Below are 18,190 nucleotides of genomic sequence, written 5' to 3'. Positions count from 1 at the left end.
TGGTGGGTGTGTGTGGGTGTGTGTGTGGGTGTGTGTGTGGGTGTGTGTGTGGGTGTGTGTGTGGGTGTGTGTGTGGGTGTGTGTGGGTGTGTTCCTCTCCCCACTTTATTTCTCTGCCCACGGCTGTTGCATTTGTGCAAATCCTCACTGTGGCCTAGGACCTTGCTGTTTTGTTGTCAGTGCTGCACTTTCATTCCCATTACTGTGGGAAGGGACGTTTTCATACATTGCTCTACTTGCATGCACATGTATATATTTTTAAGTGCAAAATGTTTTAATGGGATATACTTTTATCTGTTAAACAACATTAGTATAACAGTTATGAAATTATACTTACAATGTTGATTTTCTTGTGCTAAGACAAATGAGAAGAAGCAATATCATGTTTTAAAGTGGGATGACATATATGTAAGAAAACTTCTTAACTGATTATATGGAAGTATGTAAACACATGTAAAACCACATAGATACTGAAGTGAACAGGCTTGTAATTTTACTTTGCAGTTCTGACTAGTTCAGTTTAACACTGAGCTCGTTATGTGGAGAAGAGTCAGTCTCCTGGAAGCAGTATATCACTGAAGAAACTAGCACTGCTGCGAGACAGGAGGATACACTTGAGTAAAGGAGAACAAATGTTGAAATGGCTTTGTCTGTTTATACCATCTGAGATACTCTAGTGCATCTTTCCTTGTGTTCAGCTGTTGGTGAGGAGCTTGGGTCTTGCGTGTGTTCTGTGCCAAACCTGCCAGTTCAAATGGCACTGGATGCCATGGTTAAGCATCTGCATTGCCCTCTTTGCCTTTCAAACACAGTGGAGATCTAGTTTTTCTCACACCTTGGAAAGGCCACTGCTGGATGTTGGCTCAAGGCCTCTTTCCCTGTTGAGGATGGCCTCCCACTGGGATGTAGAGTATGCAGGCTTTAATCTAAAGGGAATACAGCAAGTGAACAACTTCTGAAAAAGTCTGCTTGGATTTTCCAAGTTAGTACTCAATGGAAATGTATGTATATCACTGTTTTTCTTCAGTGACTAAATCAAAACTTTTACAGTCTCCTCAACTGTTAAGGTGTAGTTGTAACAGTTTATCATATTTCCTTTTCATCCTTTCTGCTCTAAAATCAAACTATCCTTTTAAGAGTAACAGGATATTTCTTAATGAGATATGACTTCAAAAATGAAGTGTATTTCCTCTTTTTGACAGTTCTGGAGGACAGGCTTTTGGGAGGAACTGTGTCTATTTCACCGGCTGGAGTTTTGCATAACTGGTCACAGAAAAGAATTGTGTGACCTTATGTGTGCAGTACCACAGGAAAATATAAATATCTCCACCCCAAACTCTTCTAGAAATCATGAGATATTTTAAGCTTTTAACTGAAGCAGACATTTCTTACTTAAGGCACATATTTCTAGTTCAGATTTATTAACAAATTTTGAACAACTTAATCACATTCAAAATAGAAATATTGCCTCTGGGAGTCAAATGCTTTCTGTTCTCAGCCAAACCTGACTTTGATATGTGTGTGTTCCAGATACCATAGGCTCATTTCTTCTTGGTGGGAATTCTTTGCAACATGCTGTTTTTATTAAGGGTAGGAGTCATTGGATCAAATTTTGATGTAAACTATCACCCTAAACAAAATAATTAAGAATGCATATTAAAAAATTTTAAAAAATAATGCTTATTTTGCTGAAAATATTTTTTCTAATTTTAAATGACTTTGGTTTAACATTATTCTGTCTCATGAGGTTTGTAGTATTGATCATTGCAGCATCCATTTTGAGATTTGTTGTTGGGTTACATTGAGAGAAATGTATGAGTATAGGTTAGGGGCTGACCTTCTGGAATGGAGCTCTGCAGAGAAGGACCTGGGTCTCTTGGTAGACAACAGGCTGCTCATGAGCCAGCAGTGTGCCCTTGTGGCCAAGAGCAATGGTATCATTAGGTGCATTAAAAAGAGTGTGGCCAGCAGATCATGCTCCCCATTTATTCTCCTCCAGTGAGGTTACATCTGGAGAACTGTGTCCAGTTGTGGGTTCTGCAGTTCAAGAAAGACAAGGAACTACTGGAGCATCAAGTGGAGGTCAGCTAGTTAGTAGAATAATTGTTTAGGGCTTCTGGTTGTTTTGTTTTACTTTGTTACTTGCAGCTGGACAGATAATTTTATTTCTTCCTCTACAGATGATATCAAATGTTATAGTGAGGGGAAACTGTTTAGATTGTTAAATTTAATATTGTACATAACAATGGAGTTATTAATTTTTTTTAGTTAGGTAACATCAAAAAAGACTGAAGATATGCCTAATAACAAGAACAAGAAACATTTTCATTAGGATGAACATCTGTTAATAAATTTATAAAATATCATGAAAGTGTTATAAGGAAGTGATTTCTTTCTGCATGCATTCCTACATATATGTATGGGCAACAGCACTGTAATTCCATTGAATTCATTAAACTTAATTTACACTGAGGATGCTGGGTCTTTCCTGTTATGTATTGTATTTATAATATACTGAGGATATAAAAAACCAGTAGGATTACATCACATGGTAATACTGTGAAGAGTGCCAGCATCTAAACAGCAGTCAGGTTTAATCTGTGCTTGAATTTCTTCATTAAAGATAAATTCAAAGGAGAAAACTAAGTAGACTAATATTCAACCCTGATTCATTTTCATATGAACTCATAAACTCGGTAGTATAGGTAAGGTGAATCACTAAGAGTTTGCTCAAAACATGGTACAAGATGAACTATATAGCTTTCATTGCTATTCTGGGTTTTATTATAATAAAGATTCCTTCTTTTGGTCTAGATGTTATATAACATAAATTACCAGTACTGTTTTAGGTTAATTTGTCTATCTGCCCTTCATAACTTCTTTCATATTAGAATTTCACAGGTCACAAATGTATCATGAAGCATAGCAGAAGACACTGGAAATGTAGTCACCATAGCTAGTGGGTGATTTAAATTAATGGGAAGAAACAGTTGTAAAGACTTCACCTTGTTTTGTCCCATTCCTCTGAGAGATAAGCATTGATAAGATCAGTAGCAAAACACTACAATAACTGTATCTCAACATATGCTGTTTGTTTCTGATTTAGGCAGAGTGTAGGAAAAAGAGCAAGTATGTAAATAGACATTACATCATTCACCAATTGTCCTTACCCTAATAGGCGAAAAACTATCTATTTATTAATGTACATAGAATATGTGGATCTCATTCTGTGATTAAGGTGAAATTCAAAGTACTACGTCTGAACAAAGCTCTCCCTGCTTTTACCAAGTCATCGTGCAAGAAACTATTCCTGTCCACGTGAGAAACAATACTAAAGAAATAAACATAGCCAGGTAGCATGTTATTAATGGTGCTTTTAGCAACTAATTTTGTCCAAATCAACTTTGAGTGATTCATGTGTGAGGTGGTTGAGTACAAGGTCACTGTATCCACATAGTGAATAAGGTAAAGAGTATTTCCTACCTCATACATCTGAATATGAGAATTTCTAGAGTTTAATCTGGTAAGTAACTCATCTTAGGACAGAATTAAAAAATTGTATCTGAATTTAGATCTGTTATTTTGGGTCAAGCTCATCTCTATCCAATGCTAAATTTCTTGGCTTTCTTAAGTTTTTTTTTCTTTTAAGCCTGCCAAAATCCATGGAATCTGAATCTCTATAAACAAATCAACTGAAACTAGAGACTATGAAAGTTAGTCACTCCCCAGATACCACACAAGATGTTTCCAACCGTCCAAGTAGGTGAGGGACATTTCTCAAGAAGTAGTATATGGGAGTAGATCAAATCCAGAAAAATTCCAAGAATATAAAAACCTCTAAATTACAAATAGTACTGGAATGACAACTGAAAAAAAAAACCAACCACACTGTAAGATAGCTTGGCAGAAGAAAATGCTCAGGGATTTTATAAGTCACATTAAAACATTTTTCATTACTTAAGTCTTTTGTCAAAATATGAGATCCATACGACTATCAGTACACATCCTGTAGTGTATTGTGCAAAGAGCAAGAAGTGGAATGTGATTTGTATTTCAACTTGAGATAGAAAACCCAATAAATTTCAGAGAAAAGGCTACAAGTGAATTATGAGAGCCTTACCATTGTTTTTATACAGTATAATTTTCTTCTAAGAATGATGGTGTTGATTTAAAACTGTGGAAGGGAAGGCAATTAGAAAAGTGAAGTGGAAGGTTTTAATCTTCCACAAAAATGTCTACTTAGTGTTTCCTTTTGACCTTTCTAGAACAATTAAAAGAAAAACCATGGTTTTATCATCTGTGGTAATTATGGCTGTGATACAGCAGGCAAAGTTTTTAGTCTTTCACAGCCTTTAGCTATGTGAACATCTAAATATGTATGTCTCTACACCAGGAGTTCTCCAAGCTCTCTGTCCTTATCACTGTCATAAAAGACATAGTTCAGGAGTGAATGTCCCTGAGCTCTGGATGCTGACAAATGATGGGATTGCGAAACACTTAGTTTGACTTTCATGTCTGCCCAGCATAGCCAGTTTAAGTGCCCTATTGGGAGATATTTCTCCCCTTCTAGAACAGTTGAACATGAGGCAAGGTAGTTTTGAAATAAACCCAGTGTTTACTTACTGAATAACTTGTGAACATTTTCACAAGAAAAAGCTTGAACTTGCCTTTGTCAGCACAGCTAAAATTCTGGATATCCAGAGAAAGTGTTCCTTTCACAGGGAGCATCCTAATTGTTTCAAAAGAAGCTACGCAGATTTCTCTGTGTTGTAGGAAAAACAGAGAAGCTATTCTGGGTTCACCTGGCCATTCTTTCCTAAGTTGTTGGGATGAAGTCCACAAAAACTTCATTTTCTTCACAGCAGATACCTCCTCAGCTCAATATGTTATTCTCTGCTAAATCAAATTATTAAGTATATACATTGCTTATCTGATGGACACAAAATTATTGCTGGGAAAAAGATAAACACTTTGGACAAGGGCCACTTCTGTACTTCCTCATGCTGTATGAGGAAAGAGATTTGTAAAATCCCATTATTTTCCATACTTTTCTGTCATGCTTTGTAGTTTTCCTTGGTGTTAAAAGTAGTTAAAACTATCTAGCTTCTTCTTTGTGCTTAAAGCCGCATTAGAGAGACGTGAAGTAAGTTGGAAGGTAGCATAACCTATTAAAAGAAACATTTATCCAGTTCATTGAATAATCTTCCTTAGATTTCATTCTGTGTGGATTTCTTTGCATACTTTTTTTACTCTGCTATTTTCAATTTACATTTATATCTACATCTGTCTAGATCTGTATAAATTAAAAAATAGCCAAATTGTCTTAGTCTCCAAATTCAGAAAACAACTTTTTTTCTGATGTATTAACTATTTTACTCAAAGAAAACTTCTCTCCAAATGGTAATTTTTTTCCCAAAAATCTTTTATTCAGGATGATACTTGTTCTTTGATTTTCTACTTGAATTTTAAGAGAATGTATACATGGATGTCATTGCATTTAGTAAGCAGAAACTAATCTTTAACTTAGCTTTTTTTGAACACAGTTCCCAGTCCATCTTCTTCAGAGCAGAAACTGTGTATCCAGTATACATGCTTGAATCAGAATCAACTACAGCTTCGTGATGCTGAAATCACAGGAACAGTTTTAGGTAAGACAAATAAGAAGAGATCAAGGAACAAGAGAGAAACACCCAAGAAAAAATAGCAACCCACTTTATTTTTACAAGTTGCTACATCTAGACTTGCCTTCCTCCCCCCACCCCCCAAATACCAATGTCTTCCCACAATTTATTAGCAATTAAACTACAGGGAAGTATTGCAGCTGATATAATATGATATAAAGACATTAATATAACTTGGACCTACTAAGTTGTGAGTAGTGGAAGTATCTCCTGAAATCCAGAGAGATCCATGCAGTATCTGAGATACTTACAATCTGCTTGCCATAAAACTAGGTTCCTGTCCAGTAACATAATACACTCTGACAAATTTCTTCCCTAACAAAATGCAATATTGATTTCTGAGCATAAATTCTGTATTTGACTTCACAAAAGGTCCTGTGCTTTGGCCACAACCCTAGGCAACACTACAGGTTTGGGGCAGAGTGGCTGGAAGACTGTGTGTGGAGGAAAAGGATCTGGGGGTGTTGGTTGATACTCAGCTGAACATGAGCCAGCAATGTGCCCAGGTGGCCAAGAAGGCCAGTGATGTCCTGGCTTGAATCAGAAATAATGTTGCCAGCAGGACCAGGCAGGTGGTTGCCCCCTATGCTCAGCTCTGGTGATGCTGCACCTCATGTACTGTGTTCAGTTTTGGGCCCCTCACTAGAAGAGAGACACTGAGGCCCTGGAGTGTGTCCAGAGAAGGGCAACAAAGCTGTTAAGGGGTCTGGAGCACAGGCCTTATGGGGAGTGGGTGAGAGAACTGGGCTTGTTCAGTCTGGTGAAGAGGAGGCTTGGGGAGACCTTATCGCTCTCTACAATGACCTGAAAGTAGGTTGTAGATAGATGGAGGTTGGCCTCTTCTCCCACGTAACTAGCGATAGGACTAGAGAGTATGGCCTTAAGTTGCACTAAGGGAAATTGAAGTTGGACACTAGAAAAACTTTCTTCTCCAACAGAGTGGTCAGTCCCTGGAACAGGCTGCCCAGGGAGGCAGTGAAGTCACTGTCCCTGGAGGTGTTCAAGAAACATTTAGATGTTGTACTAAGGAACATATTTTAGTGGGAAATACTGATGGTAGGTGGACAGTTGGACTAGGTGATCTTGGAGTTCTTTTCCAACTTTGGTGATTCTATGATTCTACTGCTTACCAAAAATTTGCAAATGTTAAATGTGGGATTGTAGTTACTTTTATTTAAGAAAAAGCCTAATAAAACTTTTTCTAAATGATTCTATTCCATTATCACTGATAAATATCTCTAGAGATGTCCTGTAAAAACCAATTAAGTTAAGTTTGTACAATATAACATTGAGACTGACTCCCTTTAGCCTGAAGACTGCAGCTCCAGGATTGGTAAAAGGATTTAGAGATCCTGTTTCTGTTTTTCTCTGTCCAAGTTCTCAGGGCATATGCTTAGTTTGCAACTTTCAACCAATCCTTCATGAATGCCAGGAACCACAGTGGCATGTTTTTAGGGTACATGTGAGGAAGGGCTAGTTGAATGTGAGGTCATGGTATGAAATATGTAATCACTCTTTTCCAACTGGAAATCTTTCCATTCCAAACATAAAACCTGTGGTTCTTACTATTGCTTTATTTTTGTTATTTTGAATGCATCCTTTGCAGCAAAGCCAAACTGGCTCTGTCTCTTAAAAAAGCACTCCCCCAGAATAAATGAGCATTTTTGTTAAAGTATTGGGATAGTGGAAGGATTATTATTCTGCTGGATAAGATCTTTTTTTGTTTTAAATAGTTCTAATTTTTTCCATGAGAAATCAGACACCTTGTTGGTGTTTTCCTATAGTAAACATACGGTCACTGAAAGGAAACAGGCTAGATGGAAGATCACCATAGTATTAAATTACTTCCATCTGCAAATGCTGTAAATCGCATAGACATAAAAAGAGAAGTTATGATAAGAACTCTGAAGTGTCATGTATCTGGATATTAAAATGTTCTTCTGCTAAGGACTTTATTCTACTGCCAAAATTAAGAAACACGAAGTCGTGACTCAGAAGCTGGACCCTGTCAAAGGCATTCTGCTCTAGAAATGCATTCTTCCTGTCAAATTTTCTTTTCCACTTTCTATGCAAAGGATGATCTTGGAATACTGACCATCTATTTTGATTTCTTATACATGCATCTTCTTAGTTACTGCCTTGACACTAGTTCTAAGAAAGACTGAAGCTGTGGAAAGTGTTAGAAAAGTAAAAAGCATGTTATAATTTATCTCCCTAAAAAGACATCACATTTTTCTTATTTTCATTTCAAATATATCTCAGGCTGTGAATTCAAACAGGCCATTTTCTGTATACATAGTTCTGCAAGCACCGAATCACTTACCACTTATAGTACTTACTTTCAAAATGTGGTATTCCATTTTCATGACAGGTGTTTTGGTCACTCATTTCATGATATTCTCTTGCCTGATGGTTATACAAGTCCTAAAATTATAACATCTTTTCCAAATTGCTTTGTTAAAACTTTTAATACAGTCTTACACTTCATGAAAACATAGATTAATTACACCTCCTTCAAAAATTTTATGAAATACAAATCTAAGGTAAAACAAATGCAGTACAAAAATATTGGTATTCTTGTAAGTATTTCTGGAAACAATGATATACAGATAAATATATAAGAAGAGTAAACTTCGTTCTTAGAGCACTGAGTATTTTCATTATTGTTAAAAAAAATTGCATTCTACATCTTCTTTCAAAAGGATTAATGTGTTTTATGGATTTCTGTAAGGTTAGTACAGCTTGCTTTTTGCTGTTCATTGCATGCTCTGAGAAAGCTCAAAATGTCAATTACTGTTTTTTTCTCTCAAGGAGGTCCTGTATACTTGCCTAACAAAATACATTACAAATAAAACAAAAACATATATGCAAAGACCACAGATATAAACATTTTACAAGGGTAATTCCCATTCCCATCTGTCTTTTCCTTGTGTATCAAACAAATTTCTGCACTGTAACAAAGGAAAGGCTTTTCCTTAAGTTGCTTTTCAATTGGAGCCTTGCCTTCATCTAAGCAAAGAGAGAACAAAAAAATGTTTGTTTATACATGTGGCTCTTTATAGTTGCTACTCAAAAAGTGCTGCATAGAAATATCCAGGACTTCTTTAGCAGAAGGAATACAAATGCACACATTGGAGATAATGACTATAGGTGAAAGTTCCTTTTGGCAGTTGTCCACACAGCCTGAAGACATTAACAAGGGGATCTCAGAGAGAGAGGCCAGATTTCTCTTCATCACTACCTAAAGCATTGTTATAGAGATGTCTGGCTCCAGGTTCAAGAAGTGCTTTCCAGCTAAAAAACTCCAGGAGTGTTCTTTGATTCTGCTTTTGATGGGCCCCTAGTAGCCCTCCCAAGGAGATAATGATGAAAGACAGTGATGAAGAAGCACAGAAATATTTTAAAGAAAATCACCCTCTACACAGACTTAGTCCTGAGGACTAAGCTAAGATGAAGAGAAGATGGGCTCCTGAAACAGATGCCTCTCCCTGCGATGTCTGATTCTGATATCAGATATTCTGGTATCAGAATATCAGAATTACACAGTACCACTCTTTTTAATCAAACTTTCTTCATTCAAATTCTGGCTTCTAGCTAGAATATTTTAGAAAAATATCTCCATTTCTCCAAAAGTAATGCCTCCTATTTATTTCTGTGGAAACTGTAACAGCTACAAGTAGCATAAAACTATTTGATAAGAGCAAATTCTTGTCTACAGAACACTGATTTTCAACATAGTCACCACCATTAGCTATGCATTTTTTTGCCCACAATGAACAAGAGCCTGCATGGCACTTATAAGGATCTGTATGTCTCTTCAGAACACGATGTTACTTTTGGAGCAGCCCTTGTATGAAACACCTTCTCTCTTCTGTTCAAACTGCTTGATGCTGACCATCTTTTCTCCACTTTGTTCTTCTCTACAGTTGATCAGATAATACATTTGAAAAATAGAAGGTATTTTCTGATTTCCATTCCCTATGAAATAGTTAGAAACAAATTTTCTGACACTGTTTCACCTGAAAGGCTCATCTACCTTTTCAATTAATACGATAGTGGTTTTCAGTCAGCTAAAACTATAAATTGAAAGTTAAATAAAGTTATTTGCCTGTAGAAAATAGTTATGTTGTGCTTGTAGGAGATACGCTGTAATAATTCTATGCCAGAGTATCAGTTGATAAATTCATATAAAATGTTTTAACTCATAAGCAGAATGTGAAGGTGAATGTCAAAGATATTTTAGAAGGGAGCAGACAGTGATCAGTACATCTATTAATAACTTCTAAAACTTGTTCCAGCTGTTGAATGGTAGAACTGATAATTCCAGCTGCTACACCAATCTTTTTTTTTCCAACCTGTTGATTAAAACAGGTGAAAAGAAGTGGTTTTTTAATAGATTGGGAAAAATCTCTGTGAAAAACTATGGGGAAATTAAGTTGCTGCAGAAATATGCAGAAATTATCTTCCTGTGATATTTTATTTTGCCTATTTTAAATGAGTACCAAATGCATTTGCCTGACCTGACTATGGTTGTCCATAACAAAAATATTTAATCTAAGCTTGCAACCCCAAAAACCCTTTATGGTTATTGAAAATAAATACAATTTTTTGATAAAATTTGTCACTCCCTGCTGTAAATGCCAGAAAGAAGTCAGAAGACTTTCACTCTTAAAGACTAGTTTCTCCTTTCCAACTGGGAGGTGAGCTGAGGGTGTGTATTTCATGTATACATTGTAGAGACTCAAGTGTGATGAAACACTCACTAATGATACTGAGAAGACAAGATATCAGCCTTTGATTTCTTTCAAGATACTTTCAAGAAACAGGACTCAGAGAAAGGAAGGAGGCATGTTTTTTTTAAGTTCTTCAGTTCTTCTTTGGACTGTTCCCAAAGATCTCATCATAATAATAATTTTAAATCTACTTTCTAGTACAAAACTACTGGCACCACAAAATGATGAGGCTGTCCAGATGGTAGTGCTGTCTTAGCACAAATAAAAACTGATTGGAACTGCAAGGTGAGTTGTATTAACAATGTTACATCACCTGTATTTCCAGTGTTTGTGGTACCTGATGTCATTACTGTTTGTGCTACAGATTTATAGGGCAGTGGCTTACTCTTCTGAACTATATCACCTATATCACCTGATATATCAATCATAAAACCATATCTGTCTCCATAAATTCATATAAATGTGGTCCTAGCTGTTGGTAGCACTGTATTGTTAGCCGACTAATGCTTTGGAATAGATGAAAAATAAATGTTTTTATATCTACTAAAGTTTAAATATTTACAGAAAGCATTTTAAGGTAGTCTTTCAGGACACTGAGAACCAGGACAAAATGGAAAGTAGATATGAGAATGCATAAAGTTAGAGAGCTTAAATAGTTAATTTTGTGATAAGAAAAATATTGAAGATAAACTACAACTGTTGTTAGCTGAGAAAGTATCAGTAAGTGGAGATGAAAAATAATATGTAAAGATAGGAGGCAGAATTCAGAAGAGCCTTTTTATATCAGTTAAACAAGATCTTATTTTGTTTAAGGATGTTTTCACTCCAAGAGCACAAATGGAAACAGCAGCGGTTTATTATGTGTATATTTGTACATACATACGCACGTATCTATTTCTTAACTTTTTTGCATAAAACAGTTTTATGATGATTTTATTTTATAAATAAACATTTTTTTTCCTGAGTGATGAACTTAATCCAACAGCATTCTTCTACACCATATTACTTCCTCAGACTCAGAACTTTATGATCCAAAATTCTGAGATACAAAACCTTATGTTCCTTTTCCTGCCTGCCATTCATACTGTAATGCATTTTTCTCTAAGCTATTTCTCTGATTCTTTCATCCCTTAATTTCTTAAAGTTTTCTTTTCTCATCTTTACAATGGCTGTTCTGAAAGTAATACCTCCTATTTTATCACACTGGTCCATAATGTCATAGGAGTTATGACAGTAGAGGTAGAACCTCCCCAGCAATATTCCATTACATTTTGTTGCCGTGTGACAGACAGTAGCAGAGGGGCAATCTGACTAAATGGCATCTGACGTGGAAGTGCCTATGAAGCAAAAGTGTGTCACTGAATTCCTCCATGAAGAAAAAATTACACTCATTGACATCCATTGATGTTCACTGAATGTTTATGGAGCCCAAACAGTGGATGTGAGCACAGCGTGGCAGTGGGTGGTGTGTTTCAGCAGTGGCAACAGCAACTTGAAAGACAAGTTATGCTCTGGATGGCCATGCAGATTTTAAGAGCATGGAATGCAGGCTCTTGTTCATCACCAGTGAAATTGTATAGCTAATGGTGGTGACTCTGTTGAAAAACGGTGTTTCATAGCTGAGAATTTTCTTTATCAAACAGTGTTATTATGCTCTTTGTAGCTGTTACAGTTTCCACAGCATTACTTTCGAAGCAATCTGTGTACTTCCCTGATTCTTCCATCACTTCAAATGCTGCAAAGTTTAATTTGTCCTTTAAAGTTTCTTAAATCTTAACTTCCTGTAATTACAGGTATGGAGCAGCTACTTCAATACTTACCAGCTTTACAACATAATTAACAACTTATCTCAATGATCTCTGCCTTTCTTTCAACATTGTTTCCAATACTTAATTAACAAATACTGCTTTTAAGTTTACACATCTTCATATTTTATCTCATATACTCAAAGAGTATGGAAAAGTATTTCATTATTTTATAATCTCCTTTAACTATTTCCTGAGGACTTTTATTTAAGACTAGCCTACATATTGATTGTTTCTCATTAATTGATAAGTATTAACTATCAATCTCCATTTGCCATGGTTTTGTCTCCTTTATTATTCTTTCTTCTATAAGTATTAACTCTTGGGAATCTTCATCACAACCCAATACAGAAGTTCATAAACAAATATGTATAAGCAAAATACTTAGTATCTATAGAAATGTTCCTGTTCTTTCTCATTTGTGTTTTTTTTCTTCATGACTTCCTTTTGTAGTCTTTATTTTGCTAATTTCTGAATTTCCCTCTGCAAAATGCAGAGAACTTTTTGTCTATTCTTCCATCATCTAACTTTTTGCTTGTTGTTAGTTTAGTCCTCAATCACTGTTGTGATTTGAGCATTTAGTATCAACAATAGACCTGCAATTTTTTATAACTAAATGTTAACTTTAATCTCTGATTAAATAGAAAAGTCCACTATCCATATTTCTCAACACAGTACCTTAAATAAACAGTTAATAAACAGTTAGTAAACCGTTAATTAATTAATAAATAGCTAGTAATCAGCACCTTATCAACAACTAAAATATTTTCTTTCTCCCTTACCATCTTAGGCTGATGAATTCCATGAGGAAAGAAAACAAAGGCAATGACAATTATTATTTTTGTACATGGGTTAAAGGGTATTAGAAAGAAAATGAATCAAAGACATGAAGTATTTTCACTGTGCCTGCTGCAAGTCACTGCAGAATTTTACTTTCTCTCTTATTTATTAAGGAAAAGACAAATTACCCTGATGTCAAGGAAATACAGCAGGGAGGAAAATGAAACAAACGGCCAGTGTATGGAAATATTTCATGTTGTTTCACTGAAGGTACAATTTTCTTTTAAGTTTTGATTTTACATTTCTGAGGAAAAAAAGAACACTTCATGGAAGCATATCAGCAATTAAAATTCCTTTGTTCTTCAAAAGTACTAATAATTCAAATCCTTTTTTCTACATTTCCCCCCACAATTTGGGTCTCAATTTTATTTTCCATGCTTGTTTTACTGCCTAAGTCCCAGGTTCATACTCAGTTTTCCCAGATCATTCTTCCAAGGTTTATATTATCCCCCGTTATCATACACATCCCAGGAGCTGGGCCTCTGTGTCTGCAGGTAGGGCTGCATTCCTCAGTCCTAACTAATTCTGTTTGTATAACCAAAATTGTAATGTTTCTCTATTATGGATTCCTAGCTTTTCATTCATATAATCCATTCTATTTAAATGTTCTAAGGCTGGAAATTTCTTTACGTTCATCAGTTTTCATGATATTCCAAGTCTTAGTTTTACTTTTTACTTCCTCATACCTTCTTAATGTGTAGTTACACCTTTGTGGAGGCATATACCTCACAGTATAAGGCTTCTTGAACACTGCAGTAACCGCAGTAAGAGCTGCGAAGTTAATAAGGATGTCCCAGAAATATTATTTCTCTGTGTTCTGGCAGCAGTGTCCATTTCTTGGCTCTGAAGACTAATAACAACTGGCCTCTGCTGGACAAGAAAATGAGGCTGTCAGAAATCTTGCACAGTATCTCAAATGTGCAAAAATGTTGCTGCTAAGATCAAATCAATTTAGATGCTTCAGACACAGAAGAAGGAACTTTTAGGGATTTCTTAATACTGAGGGTGGAAATTGGAACTCTGTAGACCAATCTTTTACATCAAGACTAATGTATACCATTTTTTACCTTCAGTACTTTAATGAAAAACAAGTGCTGCAGAGTGGGACTATGTGTCTGAGAACTTCTAGCAGATTGCTGCATGGCTTTGTGTGCATTTCTATGCAATTTCTGCATTAGAAGTGCTGCACGCTTAGTGTTCTTCTGCTTTGTGGTTATGGGGGCACAGAGGACATGGAAGTACATGAAAGTGGAAGAGAGCAGCGATGCAAGATACCTGCTTATGAACCACTTACCAGAAAACTTGTCTTTCAGTAGCACCTGTGAGAGCCTTGTAGAAACATACATTTGATTTTTCTTTTATACCATGAATAATGAAATGCTGCCAGCATACATTTTTCTCTGCCAGATATATATTTTGCCTTTTTGTGGAATGACTGAAACAGAAAATCGTCTCCCTCAATGACTAGGGTGATGTTCTCTATGTTTTCAGATAAGATTTGGACTTCTTCCATAAAGATGTTATCTGATTTATGGCAGTACCTACTGTGATGCCTGCTAGGCACTGACTTCCCACCTGACCATAGGAAACAGCTGCAGAGGAGTAACAAAACTGGCAACTTAATTCCAATGAGTGGGAGGTCGATGCGGCATCTGTCTTTCTTATCTTCTGCTTATTTGTGCGGCGGCACTTTTTTCCTCTTTTTCTGGTTAAAAAGTCTCTCAAGCATTTCTGTAATGCTTGCCTCATTGCATGTTTTGTTAGGTATTCAGATTTCTGTAACTCATTTAGGACTTGTTTTATTTTAAACAGAGTGGGTAAAGTGGATGCAGATTTTTCAGTTTATGTATCTCCTAGAGTTAAGATTATGATAATACAATCTGTTGGAAGTAGGTTTATGCAATTGACATGTATGAAAAAAGAAAAAAAAGTAGTGCCTACTTCTACAGACACTACAATAGCAACACTAAGAGAAAAAAAATAGTATATAATTGTTTATCTTCATTGTTACTTGTCTATCTTTTATCCTCAGACCTTACTCTTTGTCAGTGCTATGAACTGACAAACCATCTTTCTGAAATAACATGAAACCAGAGGAATTTGGCTAATATTGCGTATGTCTTACCATAAAGGAATGATTAAGTACCCAGAGTTGGAGCACGCAAATACCTTCTAAGATGATTTCTGAATTCTCCACTAAAACGTCCTGAAGTTACTGAACTTTAAATAATGTGTTATCATTTTTTCCCATTATATTGTGAGAAAAATCTACAAATTTCTCTCTGTTTTGTCCACAGAGTACGCTTACAGGGTTGGTGAGTGCCAGACTCAGCTCTCTATCTCAGTGGAGCATTCAAATTCACTGTCTCTAGGCACTGCCCTCAGAGTATTCTGTGATGTTAATGCATCTTCCACCACTTCAGCACTGCGGCTCAGAAGGAAGCAATATGAGTGGAAGTGAGGTAGCGAGAAAGGTGTGGAAGTAGGTACTTCCAGTGCAGAAGTACATGATGGTACTGACTCATTGTTGTTGCACCTCAGTCTTAAACTTATGTATCTGTGGAGTTAGAAGGCTGTGATATAAACATGTAAAGAAAAGGTGAAATAACGTATCAGGGGAGATAAATTTCTCTCTGAAAAAGAAATCAGTGGGACTCAGTCTCCAGTTGCTTTTGTAAATATCAACACTGTCTGATACTTAGCATTACATGACTAAATCACCATGAGTTAGAATAAAAAACTGCATTAAATGTCATTAAAAACAGGTATTATATTCAACTGTATTATACATATTTAAAACATTCTACATATGCCAAAGTTTCTTCGGTGTTCTTCAATTAACAGACATTTGTGCAATAAAAAGAGATAAAAAAGTAAGTCAAAGACTAAAAAAGAAAGTAAATGGCATTGGGGAGGAAAAAGAGCACAGGAAATACAAGTTTCTTGGACAAAAAAAAAAGAAACTGAATAGAATAATTAAACATTTAGGAATGAATGGAATCTACTAAAACCGAAAGAAATTACTTGAAATTTTTTTTTGACTGAAAAGAGAAAGTGAGGTATTCCATAGAGGCTGTAAAGAAAGAAGGCAATGCAGTTTTGCATTAAAAGCCAGAGTAGATAGGAATTTCTCTGCTATACTTTATCCAGCTTTTTCTGTGTTTCGTTTTTGAATACAGGTCAGTACTGCCAGTCAGGGGAATCCATGAGCTATACTGTTCAAGACAAGTTAGAAATATCTTCCTTACGGTATTGAATGATGTCTTGAACCATTTTTGACAATGAGAAAACAAGGAGACAAATAAAGAAACTGATTTTTTATCTCAATACCTGGGAAATATTCAAATATGACATGTTTTGTTATTTGTGGATAGCAGTCCACCTGAGTTCTCAAAATTCAGCTGAAAATATAAACAAATAGAGTAGCTTTGTACTAGCATAGGTGAATACAAAAAAAAAAAAAAGAGTAAAGATGTAATAAAAAGAAGTAATAAAGCACTAATAGACCTATAGAAAGTACATGTCTATGTATCTAATAGACCTTTACAGGGAGTCATAGTCTTAAGTCAAGTATCCTTCAAGGAGAGCTAAGTTTGGATGGTTCCAGCTATTTATGATTGAAAGACTAGGACTGAACAACCTCTACTTGAAGTAAATAGAACGTTTTTTATTCATTTCAATGGGTCTTGGATATGTTTTAGTATGGAGGAAAAAATGTGTATGACATAAAATTGGAAAAGGTAGTCAACACAAAATAAGAGAGAAATTGACTAAATGCAATGAATCTTGGAGTCTGGGAACAGAAAAATGTCTGCAGGAGGGGGAAATTAAGTGAGAAACAATTTCAAGAGTCATCTAAGCTGTAGACGAAGTGTATTTAGTCATTACACATTTTTTTTAAATTTGTGGATTTCCAAGGTAGTGTATAAGACTGATAGAAATGAATGAAGAAATGAATGATGTGACTTCCTCTGTAATGTGTTCTACAGAAATGTCAATGTTAAATTTAGTTTAAACCACATCCAATAAAGACTTGGGGAAACTAATCTACTGTGAGGAGAAGGTTGTAAGATTTTACTAAGGTGCCAGGATATCATTTTGATTAATAGGATATTAAATAACACTCAGTAATTTGGCTGGTCATGAATTAATCTCTTTTCTTCTTGTTGGTAAATCTTATAACTTACTTATCACTGTGTTAGACATTTGATGTAAGACATTAAAACATTTTGAACATTTTTTTAGATTACTTAATTATAAACTTTGTGACTGTTTTATCTCGTACTATTTGTTTGATGATATCTCACTGCATTAAAAAGTCTAGAGGAATCTAATGACTGACTCAGTAAAGAAAATTTACCATTAACAGTAATTAGGATGAACACCTGGTTGTAAGCAAAAGACATAAAAATGGTTTCTTAGTGAGGCCCTCATTACAGAGTAGAAGAAATATCAGATTTTGTTGTTTGTAGTGAAAAACAAACAAAAAAATAAGGTATGAATACAGAGAGACCACTGAAAAAGGTGAAAAGACACATTGGGTGGCAGATCCAATTTAAAATTTTATTATGACAAATAATAAAACTTCAAAAATATTAATCTACGGAACTGTTCAGAATGTGCCAGAGTGGACACATTCACATTCAAAGAGGATTCCAAAAGACAGGTATTTCATATATGACTAGAAAGTACAGTGAGGATGTAATTTTTTTTTAAAGCACGTATTCATATTACAGAGGATATGTAAATGAATATGTACACAAATTTTTTAAAAGACTTTCTTCTAAGGCCCAGATAATATTGCTTCAATTTTGGATGGCTTTCTTAAGTGTGTCTTAGAATAGTAACCTCCAATCTTCCATTCTAATTCTTAAACAGAATAGCCTTATTCTGATAGGTTACCCCTCTTCCATCTACTACCTACCTATTTAAAAATATTTAACATTTTACACTTTTTTTTTACTATCATGTACTTAAAAGACATCATAGATAGGGTTACCACAAATCTCTGAAACAGTTTACAAACATACAAGTGATGTTTCTTCTGGAGAAAGTCTGGAAGAGGGCATGGATATGTCAGCACTAGGTGAAAGGAAGCTAAGATGCTGTTTTTTCATTCCTGTTTCAAGCT

Source organism: Numida meleagris, chromosome 4, assembly GCF_002078875.1.
Source record: "Numida meleagris isolate 19003 breed g44 Domestic line chromosome 4, NumMel1.0, whole genome shotgun sequence".
NCBI lineage: Eukaryota > Metazoa > Chordata > Aves > Galliformes > Numididae > Numida > Numida meleagris.
The sequence above is the reverse complement of the archived record's forward strand: the minus strand, read 5'-3'. Positions refer to the sequence as shown.